The sequence below is a fragment of the Mixophyes fleayi genome, chromosome 9, assembly GCF_038048845.1.
Source record: "Mixophyes fleayi isolate aMixFle1 chromosome 9, aMixFle1.hap1, whole genome shotgun sequence".
Classification (NCBI taxonomy): Eukaryota; Metazoa; Chordata; class Amphibia; order Anura; family Limnodynastidae; genus Mixophyes; species Mixophyes fleayi.
In genome coordinates, this window is record NC_134410.1 from 108,590,852 (window position 1) to 108,605,430 (window position 14,579).

The following is a 14,579-nucleotide window of genomic DNA, read 5'->3' on the forward strand; positions in this document are numbered from 1 at the left end:
TGGATAAAATTATATCCCAGTACCACATGGCGAAAAGCTCAGATACAGGGGCTCATCATCATCAACATTTATTTATATAGCGCCAGCAAATTCCGTAGCGCTTTACTCATGTTAAGGTGAACACAAACTGCGCTTCTAGAATATGTGTTTTTTTACATCTGTGCATGCACACACCACTATTTTCTGAGCTAGCGCTTTGTGCCCCTACCCAGAAGTACAAAAGCGTATTATAAGCCGGAAACACAATTTGCGTTCTACTTAGCATAAGTCCCTCTATGTTTTTAGCAATAGTTGCAAGAGGGCATGTACAAGCCAATTAATTCCCTGTAGCTTGTGTACAAGTCATCTGAAGTTGGAAAATCTTCTATTATATTTATATTTGTATACAATGGCAATACTGGTAAATATTACTGGTATAATAGTGTATTATAAAATAAGTTATAATGACAGCATTACCAGCATTTTTTAGAAACATGACTGCAACTCTTGTCCTACAAATAACATTCCAAATCAAGTCACCTCACGTTCACCTCTTACAGGGGGAAGCCCCCTTGACTTTTAATAAGTATATACTGGAAAGAATGGGGGAATGTATCCACCTGTAGACCAAAAATATTCAAAGTGCCATTTAAAATATGTACCTGTCTATAAATGTACAAACATACAGTTCTCCATGATCAGATTCCTAGTGCCAGAATATAATATTTAATGAGCAGGAATATAGTTACTATAAAAGTGGAAACAGGAGTTGATCATAAAAAGCAGATATCTGGAGTCAATCATATCTATGAGCCATGGAATATGTAACTTAATTTACATTTACAGCAATCAGTCTATAAACTGAGGACTCAATAGTACATGTTGGGTGCCTTGTTTACGTGGGTTCTGTACAGCTGAGAAAGAATGGATAGTAATGCAAGAGGTTAAACTTGACTTGGGGCAGACCAATAATCTGTTTAGTTTAAATAACAATGTGACAATTATTTTTTTTTGTTGCTGATCAAGGGAGTTGCCAATAAAACCTATGAGCTGTGGAAGCAAGTGCTAAGATTTTGTGATGCATCTGCCAGCCCCTCTCTGATCCACCCAACCTTCCTCCCCCTCCACCCTCAGTCAGCTCACAACGCTGAAGTAAGTGAGTAGCACGCTCCTGTCAAACACACAACTACCCCAGTCCAGCCTGGCTGCTGCAGCGTCAAGTCTGAAGCTACCTTTTTTTTATTTTTGCATCTCCTGTGGATCTAGAAAACCTGCGAGATTCTCTCCACCAGGCTTCAGGACAGATCTTGTACACTTGGATTTATAGAACCGGCTGACAGATGACAGGATAAGGGGACATTTGCCATCACAAGGTAAGGACAGGACTAGTCATGCTCTGATGAGCTCTGACAAAGTTAATCCTTTACATGTCAACGTTTCGATTTCTCTGTACTATTAGACAAGAGTGAATGATAATCATGCTGAAAGACTTTGGAGAGGTGAGAGATACTTGCTTTATTTTTTCAGATCAGTGGAATATTTCTATCAGTGGGGGGTGTACAAAACTCTTAATTTATATCCCCTGAGGTCAGACATAATCTGCTATAAACAGAGTTTATGACAATATTGCTTTGTACAGCATTTTAAACCCAAAGATCAATATGGGCAGTGTTAGAAGGTTCATCCTAAACAGCTGACAATGTAAGATTTTCTTCCCAAGTCATGTAGGTTGGAAGGATTTGTAATGTAACCTTTAAAGTTACTATGTGTTTGAGGGAAAGGAAAGCAAGTTCCAAATGTCCCAATTTGTACCCAGTTATAACTTATACACTGTTAGGTATATTACATAACAAATTACCATGTACTCGTTCTCCATATTTTTAAATAAACCTGCCCTTGCTTTCAGATGCTCCGTTTATGCTGTCACAGATTGTACTGTATATGCAAATATACCACGTTGCTCCCTGAGGAAATCTGTTTTTTTAAACCCAAATGTCACAGCTGTGAGACTTTAATATATAACCCTTCCATGTGTGCTGTCATAGGATAATTATCTTTATGTCATATATTGCATTTTCAATTATTAAAATAATCAGCATCATAAAAGGCACTATTATGTAGACAGGGTCTCCTATCATCTCTGTATGTGTATGTAAGTCTCTTGTGTACCTATCAGTGTATCTAATTACATTTATCTAGCGATGTACAGTGCTACAGGATAGTAATATAAGAAAATAATGTCCAGTATTATTATTTCATGGCTGGGAATATTTTGTGCATAAAACAATGTGGATTTACAGAAACCAAAATTCAATATGTTTGAATCTGGATTTTTAACCGAATTTCTACATACCTGCACATGGATTAAGAACTGACAAGGTTGGATAATTAAGTTTTTTGTATAGATGGAGAAACTGTTTTATGTGCAAATACAACAGTTTTTTTTATAATGTTACTATTACAATGGCTTTTGTTTGTGATATTATTCTATCTAATATTATGCACACTAGTAAGCTGGCTGCTAATTTTTGTTTTAACCAATATAATTACACATTGTTGTGTTTTTTTGTAGAATTTCTTTACTTTTCTATTGGACTTTTATGTATTATTTTGCTGTTTTCTCTGTTTGTGTACAGCGCTGTGGAATGTGTTGCTGCCCTTTAAGCTGCAGTTCTAATAATTATTCGCACTTTAGTTTTCTACTGACGTGCAAATATCATGTCCGTGATGTTGTTGCATAAAGATCTGTTTATAAAGTGATTTTGTTACCAACACAGACAAGAGTTAAGTGCTAATTGTCACTGTAGTTGTTGGATGGGGTACAGTGTTTTGCAGTGAATGTAATACTGTAGCACAAAATATTGTTTTTTTACAATAATTGAAATATCTCAAACTTTCTGCAGCTGAACTAATCCAGAATATAATATACTCCATCTGCATGTTGTATTGTTCATCTTCTACTGCTCCAGATTTTGGCATGGGGAGCTTACAGGAGACACTTGAAATTCTATATACAAAGACAGGTATATTTTTTGTCTTAAAAAAAAAAAGTATTTCTCAAGGCTTTGTCCAAAATATATATTTTTTGCCTGCTGAGGTCCTGCACTACGTAATAATCTGTGCTATTTGTTTTACCCTTTTAATTTTATTTCTTAATTAACGATTCAGTGATAAGTGTCATACATGCAGGGGCTGGCTGGGCAAATTTTAGGCCGGGGGGGGGGGGGGGGGTCAAGACTCAACTCAGCAGCCTATTAGGAATATTTTAAAGGAAAATGAATGCAGGTGACTCAGCCCAAGGTACCCCACTATGGGACCGGCCCGGGGATCAGATGCCCCCTTGCCCCACAGCCTAGCCTGCCCCATGCATGTATCACACAACATCTCTAAAACTGCCCATATAACCAGCAGAGCCTCAAAGATGACCTGTAGGGTAAAAACCACATTACAATGAGCTTAAATCTCTTTGATTTCTAGAGCACATAGTTTACACGAAATAATGACTGTTACAGTAGGTTTCTGGGTGCAACTATGGGTAACATAAGTTACTGCAAACATATGGAGAAACCATCTGCAGCCAACTATATGTGCCAAGCATTGCTCCTTATTTTTCTCCTGCTGAGCGACACTGAGATCATCAGGATTCCAGGACTTAGCAAATCGATACTTGGATGGATAGGTGCAGGTAGTGAGGTGCTCATATTGCAGATTTATTCACCTAAAGATAGAGATATTCCCAGTTAATGTTGATGTACAATGCAGGTGATTAGTTTTGTCTCTCTGTTGGGTGTAACATCTCTGATGACCGTCTCATTAGGTGCCACATTGCGTTGGCTAATCCCATCTGGCTGTTCCTATCACTGTGTTATAGCAAAAGACTGAGCAATGCTTGTATTATGCATACCTAAAGACTGACGGACAGTAATAAATCAGTATGAAATGTTTGTATCGCTTATAGGAAATGTCCCAGATGACCAGCGACTGTGTGAACATTTTCTCCTATTTTAGTAACTGGATTTACTTACAAACTTTGGGGTAACCGGTTTTGAAGACAAGAAATCAGATATTTTGGTGAACTGAAAAACTAAATACATATCCCAATCCCCCTAGTCCGTCTGTGAGAATCCTAACCTTGCCATCAAAACTACCATTATAAATTGTATAAACATATTTGTATTTAGCATCTACTGGGTGCAGTCATCATGAATCATAATAAAATAAATAGAATATTATTTTATTAATTGATTTCAACGTATTAACTTTTTTATCCCCTATAGCAAATGCATATTAAATAGTTTTACTGTTATGCAAAGTCATGCATACTCAAGCAGTGATGTATCCTGTAATTCACTGTGTAGAGACAACACCACATTACATAAGTGGCGTAAGTACATGTTATATGTTATATATATATATAAGAACGTCTGTATAACAAGGATACACTTACATAGAGTAGTTAACAATGGCCTCAAGAGTAATGACTTGCAGTTTATTTAACTATTAGTTTATTTTTGATGAAAGATTAGCTCATATTTCAATTACAAGAGACTGATGTTATGTTAGTTACCAGCTTCTTCCTGGCATGTGTCTCAATCATGTCTCTCCGTTTTCAATTCTGAAAACTTGTGCAAAGGATAATGGTGGTGTTGCCACGGCAACTACTCAGGTTCTATTTCATATTTTTGCAGTGCCGTTTAGGAAAGGAAAGCAACACTTTTTTCCTGTTCCCCAGTTTTCGTATATGTTCCCCAATAAAGTGTTTTTGTGGAGGAGTCTACAGCAATGAAGCTCAATGGTTTCTCTGGTTTGTCTGTGGTACATAAGTGGCGATTGGTTAAGAGGCATTGCTAGAGTAATATACCACTGTACACAAGGATCCACGTACAAGACGTGCATTTATTCCTGTTGGAGGGATACGTGGTAAACATTTACCAAATTAAATCAATTCTTTTATTTTAAGGTTTGCATTCTGGGAGCTGTCATAATGATTGCTTTTTTAAAAAGTGGATAATGTTACATTTTGCATGATGAGAAATAAAAGCAATGATCATAAAAAGCATTGACCTCATTAAAGCCGCAATCCCATGAGCAGGTTTGTCTCTTCAGGCTGGTATTAGTGATTTATAATGCTAAACATTGTCATGTGACTACTTTGGCGACCACAGTCACATGGCCTATAATGTGGTAAGTAGCCCGACATTGGAACATCCGTCTGAGCTCTGTCTGCACTGTAAAATCCTCCCACTCCTTCTCCTGCCTCTGCCTTCACATGACATGCTGAGAGTCTGTGTGTGTGTTACTGGGAGCCATACTTGTCTGCCCTCCAGCCGAAGTTTTGAATATAATGATTTGTAGGCGAACAGCTATGAGAACATGCATGCTTTAAAGGTACTTAACTTGCTATTTAAAGAAAGAAAAACATTATATATGGGATTGTTTCTTTCAAACAAAACAGGATTTGCTTCCTCATCTGTCTATGTGTTCGGCAAATACTTACAAATCTTGTTTTGTCAATAAGAAATGAAACATTGTAACAGGGTGTGTCTTGGACTGATTTACAGACAGGAACTTGCTAACCTTTATACAATACATGGAGCACTCTGGTGACCGCTATACAATAATGAGAACATTCTAATAAAATGTGACAACATTCTAGTGACCAATCTGCAATACATGACCACTCTATGGCAGGGCCACCTTAACAACTTTATGGGCCCCCGGGCAATGCAGTGTACCGGGCCCCTAAAAAAAATAAAAAAATATATATATATATATATATATATATATATAGGGGCCCCCTTAACTTACCTTAAGTCCGATCCTCTTCTTTTTTCCGCGCCGCTGAGTCTCTTCTGCCCTCTTCCGTACTGTGGTTGCAGTGAATGCTGGGCGTGACATCACACCCAGCATTCACTGCGAGCACAGCACGGAAGAGGGGACCAGGGAGGGAGCTGGATCACCGTTGATGTGACCGCAAGGTAAGTATTTAAAAAAAAAAAAAGGATTCGGATGGGCCCCCCTTGCCTGCAGGGCCCCCGGGCACCTGCCCATCAAGCCCAATGGAAGAGACGGCCCTGCTCTATGGACCAATTTTCAATCCTGAAAATATTCTAGTGACAGCTATACAATACACAGAGCATTCTAGTACCATCTATACAAGACAATAGCATTCTAGTCGCCAATTTATAATGCACAGAGCATTCTGTTAACCGTAAGGAATAACTGCACCCAATACATTTTAAAACCGATTTTGTTCATGTGGCCTCCTCGCCAGGCTATATGCCTGTAATGGGCTTTCTGAGCTTCTCCTCATCTGACACAAATAAGTTTAGATACATACTTGACAGCCTTTAGAAAAGCAGCAGCTACATTTTAAGTAGATTTAGTCCTAAAGTCAATATGTGGCCAGTGATTTGCTCCAGGGAATTGTAAAATGTGATTCACAGTTAATGATCTCGGAGCAAACGCAGAATTTCTAGTGGGGAGTTTACAAGCTATAATCATACTTAACAACCTTTTAAAAGTTAATTCCAGGAGATCCCGGGCAGGGGGGCGTGGTTGGAGGGCGGGAGGGGAGTGGCTCGGCCAATTGCATCATTTTGGCCCTGCCCCCATGACAGAATGTCGTTTTTGTCGCCAGGGGCCAAAATGACGCGACACACCGCGAATCGCGTCATTTTGACGAGCAAGTTGCAGTATGCGGGATACTTGCCTGCTCTCCCAGGAGTCCGGGAGACCTACCTGAATTTCGGGAGTCTCCTGGACATTCCGGGAAATGTTGACAAGTATGGCTATAATATTAGACAGTGTTTGGTTACTATAAAGCCCGCGCTCGGTATATCCCATATTGTATGTGGCACCAGCTGCGTGGCAATATAAATGCCCATATATGTTTACAAAACAAAAAAGCTAGTTGTCAGCGCTTATCCTTTTCACTGTATATCTGTGTGTGTCTAGCAAAATGAAAACATGAGCTATTAGTTCATATTTTTATCAAAAGATTTAAGCCTGCATCTCAACGTCATGGGAACCTCATTATATGCAGGTCCTACACTGACCTATATGCTTTAAACACCATTAAAATGGTATAGGGGTTTACATCTAGCAAGGGCTGGCTTGTGAGCCACACCCAAATGTGCCTTAAATAGGCTTGATGGACAGCTGCTACAGGTCAGTGCAGGACCTGCATATAATGAGGTTCCCTTGACGTTGGGATGCAGGCTTAAATGTTTCGATCAAAATATGAACTAATACCTCATGTTTTCATTTTGACACATACAGATATGCAGTGTTTGGTTACTCTCAAATTCTTTTCTTCCCCTTTAAATAGAGGAACCTGCCCCAACATTACATTAATAGCACTGACATTTAATTGATAAATTCTATACCACCCCAATAAGCCCCGACATTGAATCAATAGCATTCAGAATAAATAGACCAATTTCACTCAATATGCCTTAACATTAAATTATGAATAAATACAGCTAACGCCCCTCCAAACATCTCCAATATTAAATAATCAATATTCACATTAAATAAATAGATTTTTATCCCCAAATTCAGCCACATATTCAGTTAATAGCCTCCAATATTAAATAATACCATTACTACACCTTAAATTAAGAGGCACTAACGTGACCCTACTATTAAATAGCCTCACCATCAAATAATTTGACACCACCAATAAATTAATAGTTCTCATCCCACTATTAAGCGATTAGCACCCACTCTCAACCACATTACAGTCATGGCTAAAAGTTTTGAGAATGAAACAAGTATTAGTTTTCACAAAGTTTGCTGCTTCAGTGTTTTTAGACCTTTTTGTCAGATGTTGCTATGGTATACTGAAGTAAAATTATGAGCATTTCATAGGTGTCAAAGGCTTTTATTGACAATTACATTAAGTTTATGCAAAGAGTCAATATTTTCAGTGTTGACCCTTTTCAGTGAAGACCTCTGCAATTTGCCCTGGCATCTGTCAATCAACTTCTAGGCCCATTCTTGCCAAATCAATGCTTAGGGGCATATTCGCGGAAAAACTATTACCGTTAATACGGTAATAGTTAGCTGGATTTCAGCTCGCGGCTCAGGGAGCTGCAAGCTGAAATCTAGCAAGAAAATTACAGTATTAACTGTAACGGTAATAGTGCGTGGACCGCAGGATTTTCGGCGTTTCCACCGACAATTGAATACACCCCTTGGAGTTTGTCAGAATTTGTGGATTTTTGTTTGTCCACCTGCCTTTTGAGGATTGACCACAAGTTCTCAATGAGATTAAGGACTGGGTAGTTTCCTGGCCCTGGACCCAAAATTTAGATGTTTTGTTCCCTGAGCCACTTCGTAATCACTTTGGCTTATGGCAAGGTGCTCCATCATGCTGGAAAAGGCATTTTTCGTCACCAAACTGTTCTTGGATGGTTGGGAGAAGTTGCTCTTGGAGGATGTCTTGGTACCATTCTTTATTCATGGCTGTGTTCTTAGGCAAAATTGTGAGTCCACTCCCTTGGCTGAGAAGTAACTCCACACATGAATAGTCTCAGGATGCTTTACTGTTGGCATGACACAGGACTGATGGTAGCGCTCCCCTTTCCTTCTCCAGACAAGTGTTTTTCCAGATGCCCCAAACAGTCTGAAAGGGGATTCACCAGAGAAAATGACTTTACCCCAGTCGTCAGCAATCCAAACCCTGTATCTTTTGAGGAATATCCGTCTGTCCCTGATGGTTTTTCCTGGAGATAAGTGGCTTCTTTGCTGGCCTTCTTGACATTAGACCATCCTCCAAAAGTCTTTGCCTCACTGTGAGTGCAGCTGTACTCACACCTGCCTGCTGGCATTCCTGAGTAAACTCTGTACTGGTGGTGCCCCGATCAAGTTTAGGAGATGGTCCTGGTGCTTGCTGGATGTTCTTGGGCATCCTTAAGCCTTCTCCACAACTATTGAACCTCTCTCTTTGAAGTTTTTGATGATCGGATAAATGGTTGATTTAGGTGCAATCTTACTAGCAGGCAAAATCCTTGCCTGTGAAGCCATTTTTGTGCAAAGCAATGATGACTGCACGCTTTTCCTTGCAGGTAACCATGGTTAACAGAGGAAGAACAATGATTTCAAGCACCACCCTCCTTTTAAAGCTTCCAGTCTGTTATTCTAACTCAATCAGCATGACAGAGTGATTTCCAGCCTTGTCCTCATCAACATTCTCACCTGTGTTAACTAGAGCATCACTGACCTGATGTCAGCTGGTCCTTTTGTGGCAGGTCTGAAATGCAGTGGAAATGTTGTTTTTGGGATAAAGTTCATTGTCATGGCAAAGAGGGACTTTGAAAGTAATTGCAATTCATCTGATCACTCTTCATGACATTCAGGAGTATATGTAAATTGCCATCATACAAACTGAGGCAGTAGACTTTGTGGAAAATAAAATTTGTGTACTTTTCGAAAGTTTTGGCCATGACTGTACATTGAGTGCACCCCTTCACCCACACTTACCTTCCATCATATCCTGTTCTTTTCAGAGACACTCTTCTGCATATCAAGGGACACCTCATTTCACAGTGTAGAGCTACAACTTGGTAATGTTTCCTCAATTAAGACTCGTAGTTGCTTGTTACATAAGAGGCAGAGCAGTAGACAATGTCAAGATTAGCAGTGTCACTTGTAACTCACTAGTTACATGAGTCTTCTGATGAGCATTCCTCATTTTCTTTCACAGCACGAGTAAGACAAATTGCAGAATTTGTATTTTTGTTCATGTGTGACGTCTGGTCGGTGGTGCGCGCCCCATGTGTGCCATAACATCAGAGTAGGTGGAGACACTCAGAGGGGAAAGGAGCAAAGAAACAGAACTATCAAGTTCCACATCCAGTGATGTAGCTGGTCAGGTGGGAGGGACCAGACTGATGATCAATACATCAAGCCATTACCGCACCAGAGGGGGGGGTTTCTGGGCAACAGAAACTCCCCGCTTTCCCTAAGTGGCGCCTGAAATTCTCCATTGCACCTCAAATGTTCTCCAGTCCGGGCTGTTTATAGTGGGTTGACAACTAACTCCAGTGTAAGCAACAACACTCTGGGGCCTAGCTACCATTTTGCAGCGACAAGACAGATTTTCTATTGCCACTTATTGGGCGATAGAAATTCTTTTATAGTCCAAATTTTCCAATAATAGTTCACCAGGCAGCTGGGTGATGTTCAGCTCCCTGGCAATACTGGCTGGCAGCAGTAGGAGGAGTCTAACCAATTCACCAGGCAGTCTGGTTCCCTGTGCACATGCATGACCTGACTTTGCCACTTAACACATGTGCAGTAGAACTTGAAGCCTGAACTTGGGTTTCCAGTTCCACTTTCAACTAAAATAAAAACAACTTAATAGAAAGAAGTAAAAAATAGGCTGTAAAATGTAAACAATGAAATAAAATAATTGAACAATAGGACAAAATGCTTTATTAAAATCATAAAGCATTGTCTCACAGCCCTGCTGCAGCTGTGAGAGGTGTGGGCTGGAGAATACAATGGAAGATATCCATGATAACTTGCCATTTCAATTTTCCCAGGCATCCTTCGATAACTGCCATCCTGAGGTGGCGATAGAATTCCAGCTTTCGCCAGATATGGCTACCCATTTTCGCTGGAAAAAGGAGTTATCTCCCTATGATAAATAGGCCAGTAATATACCATTAAACTACCATTATGCTTAGACAATTGGTAAACCCTTATCATGCACCCTGGTGTCACTGTCTTTACTTCTGCTTCCACCCACAACCCACCCCAATTTCTCCTTACTTTCTGCAAGTTGAGAGTACTTTGAGGTGCTATGAAAGTCACATTGTACAGATGTCCATAGATGAATTAGGAGGTTTGCCATGCTTGCCTACTCTCTCTCAATGTTCTGGAGTTTCATGAATTTTGGGAAGCCCTCCTGAAAGAGTAGACACCTTCCCTGATCTAGGCCCAGCACCCCCACTCCCCTGTGCCTGTGCAATGTAGTGAACCATGGCCTTACATAGTGAGGGGAGGGGTCATGATAAAGCAATTGCCACTTGATCTCTGCTCCAGGATCTCCTGGAGTCATAAAACTTGTCAAGCATGAGAGATGCCACCTGCAAAGGGGTGGTCTAGTGAATTGTGGTTAAGTCATAGACACTTTTTCGGCAGCCTTCAAGGAGGTTCGAATCATCATCATCACCATTTATTTATATAGCGCCACTAATTCTGCAGCACTGTACAGAGAACTCGCTCACATCAGTCCCTGCCCCATTGGAATTTACAGTCTAAATTCTCTAACATACACACACAGATAGACTACGGTCAATTTGTTAACATCCAATTTACCTACCAGTATATTTTTGGAGTGTGGGAGGAAACCGGAGCAGCTGGAGGAAACCCATGCATACAAACTCCACGCAGATAAGGCCAGGGTTGGGAATTGAACTCATGACTCCAGTGCTGAGAGACAGAAGTGCTAACCACTTAGCCACCGTGCTGGCCAAATGAACATGGTTTCAGCAGTCCACGATTTGGAGCAGATCTTGGGAGTGATTTAAAGGGTCTCAATTTTGAAGTCGGTTACACCTGCAGATATTGGGTCATTAAGGCAAGCAAAGGAGTAAATGTTCTCTGGGACAAACCATGTTACAATGTAAGGGGTGCAAATCAGTTTATTATTTTGTACATAAGTTAAATACTGGCTGTTTTTTCATCTAGCACACAAATACTTGCTAGCTTTATTATTACATTGAAATATAAAGTTGATCTAGGACATGCCCTACCCAAACTATAAATCTGCCTCACATTTTAAATTTACCTCCCCCTCCAATACAACATGGTTTTGCCCAGGTGCAAATGTTACTCCTTTTTTATGCTTTACTCTCCTTAATGACTCAAGCCCATATGGTCTACAAACACTCTTGAAATCAGCAATAGTGATTAGTGGGAAAATAGACAATATCATACCAAAATCAGATATACTCCATAATTAGAATGTACTAATAATATATCATTTTACAGTCGTGTGTCCTCTATATAATTTATTTCTCCAACTTGCCCAACATATTCCCTTTCTCCTGATTCAAATAATTCTTGACCTTATGCTCTTGACTACTGTTAAGGATTCATTTGTCACAAGGTAACTTGTCCAAATATATATAAAAAAAGATATATGTTCCTATCTACTGCAAAAACTGCTGACTTCTGTCTAAAAATATAAATAAGTGGCGTGTTTGTGGCAGTTTTCTATTATAAAGTCTAATTTTTCCTCTCTTGATATATTGCACGGGAGAGAAAGCCATAGTATGTTTCACATATGATTACAAATGACAGTAAAAGCGCTATGCCTTACTCTATTGCTATCATTATTATTATTTTTAGAAAACACTCTCTTTACATAGGACACAAACACATTGCATATGTGTAATGGAAATGAAAGATGTTGACTCTAAAACAAGCCAAAGGCAGCCGGCAAACCTACTTGAAAGAGTATAGCAATAAATGTAATTGCTTACATAGAGCTCGGAGGACGCTGCTACCAGGCTGTGATTCTAGCAATGCAGGACTTAGAAAATAAGACAAAAATAAGGCATATACACTTTATGTACAAAAGTATTCGGACGTTTGACCATTACACCAACAGGGTCTGTAATGACATTGTATTCAAATACATATACTTTAATATGGAGTTGGTCCCCCTTTTGCAGAGATAACAGCTTCCACTCTTCTTGGAAGGCTTTCCACAAGATGTTAGAGTGTTTCTGTGGGAATTTGTCGCCATTCATTCTGTAGAGCATTTATGAGGTCAGGCACTGATGTTGGACTAGAAGGCCTGGCTCGCAATCTCCGTTCCAGTTCATCCCAAAGGTGTTCGATGAGGTTGAGGTCAGGGCTCTGTGCAGGCCAGTCAAGTTCTCCACACTGAACTCATCAAACCAAGTCTTTGTAGTCGTTGCTTTGTGCACTGGGGCACAGTCATGTTGGAATAGAAAAGGACCTTCCCTGAACTGTTGCCACAAAGTTGGAAGCATAGCATTGCCCAAAATGACTTAGTATGCTAAATCATTAAGATTGCCCTTCACTGGAGATAAGGGGAATAGCCCAAAGCCTGAAAAACAGCCCCATGGCATTATCCCTCCACCACCAAACTTCTCAGTTGGCATAATGCAGTCAGGCAGGTACCGTTTTCCCAGCATCCGCCAAATCCAGACTCGTCCATCTGACTGCCAAACAGAGCAACGTGATTCGTCATTCCACAGAACACATTTCCACTGCATACAGCTGCTCGGCCATAGAAACCCATTGGATTAAGCTCCCGTTGCACAGTTTTTGTGCTTACATTAATACCAGTGGAAGTTCGGAACTCTTCAGCTAGGTGGATACTACCCCCAGAGAGGCGTGGAGTGTAACGGAAGAGAGGTTTTCAAGAGGGGTCGCCGCAAGGGGATATGGACTTAGCTGCTCTCTAACCACAGGTTGCGGTCCTCTAGTTGGGCGATGAGTGAGACTAAATGGATAGGCAGGAGATAAAGATGGCAATGCGGATATGTCAGAGCGCTGAGGCAGGTCCAACAGGTAAGTGGTAGTTCTAGATAGCAAAAGAGCAACAGTCTATGGGGTGCAGCTACACCGAGTTTCTGGTGAACAGGATGGCTCTGGAGTAGGATCGGAGCAGAGGCACAACAGTCTGCAGAGAGACAGCACCGTCTAGACCTTGGAGAGGGTGAATCAGGTATGCACAAAAGAGCAAGGTTGCATGATGATTAAGCTCTGAGGTCCTGATGAGCTGGAAGCCCTGGAACAGGATCAGAGGTGATGCGCAATGATCTGCAGCATGGTTGCTGAATCCAACAAATAACGAGGTGGAAGCAATAAACAGGAGTCAGAGGAGGAGATATCCTAACAGGTAAGGAGACCTGAAGATCTGGCACCTTAGTAGGGAGGCAGGTGCTTTAAATATACAGGGCTGACAGGCAATTAGCCAATCAAGTGAATGCAGGAAGTTTTGAAAAGACCAGTTGTGCACATGCTCAGTTCAGACCAGCAAGTAAATGCAGGAAGTGAAAACCAAGGGAACAGATATGAACAGAGACCAGAATGAATGGTTAACTGGTGCGATGTGTGACAGTGGGATCCTATCACAGTACCACGCTTGAAGTCCCTGAGCTCTTCAGAACGACCCATTTTGTATCACAAATGTTTGTAAATGGAGACTCATAGTTGTAACTCATTGAACTTTTCAGGGTGATTTGGAATCCAGCAAACCTGCCAAGGATGATTATTATAACACACCTGTGTGTGGGCTAGTTTATTTAACCCTGATTGACTTTGGATTTTGAGGGGGGAAAAATTATCCATTTTAATACTTGTCTGACTAAGGGGCCTTAATGCCTTGAATGATGCATCGTATTTCTCATGAAACCCTACAAACAAATACAGTGGCAGGGCACCCACTGCCCTTGTTCTTCTGGTTGTGAAGTGCACCATTAGCGGCTGTTCAGCCATGCAAGTGCAAGCTCATAAGGCCAACAGCGCCTTTTGCACATCCCCCTTGCACAATCAATTATACGGCAGCCTGCAGAGAAACTGTGTTCCACCAGCAGGGCTTATGACTGAAG

At 40.7% G+C, this 14,579-nt stretch overlaps 1 protein-coding gene across 1 annotated transcript in view; it reads left to right on the forward strand.

Annotated features, from left to right (window-relative positions):
- Positions 1-1,077: 1,077 nt before the first annotated feature.
- AVPR2 (arginine vasopressin receptor 2) overlaps positions 1,078-14,579 on the forward strand; it is an 87,018-nt gene continuing 73,516 nt past the window's right edge. Inside the window, exon 1 of the mRNA XM_075186062.1 lies at positions 1,078-1,352. The gene's annotated coding sequence lies outside the window, so the exon portion shown is untranslated. The remainder of the gene's footprint in view (positions 1,353-14,579) is intronic.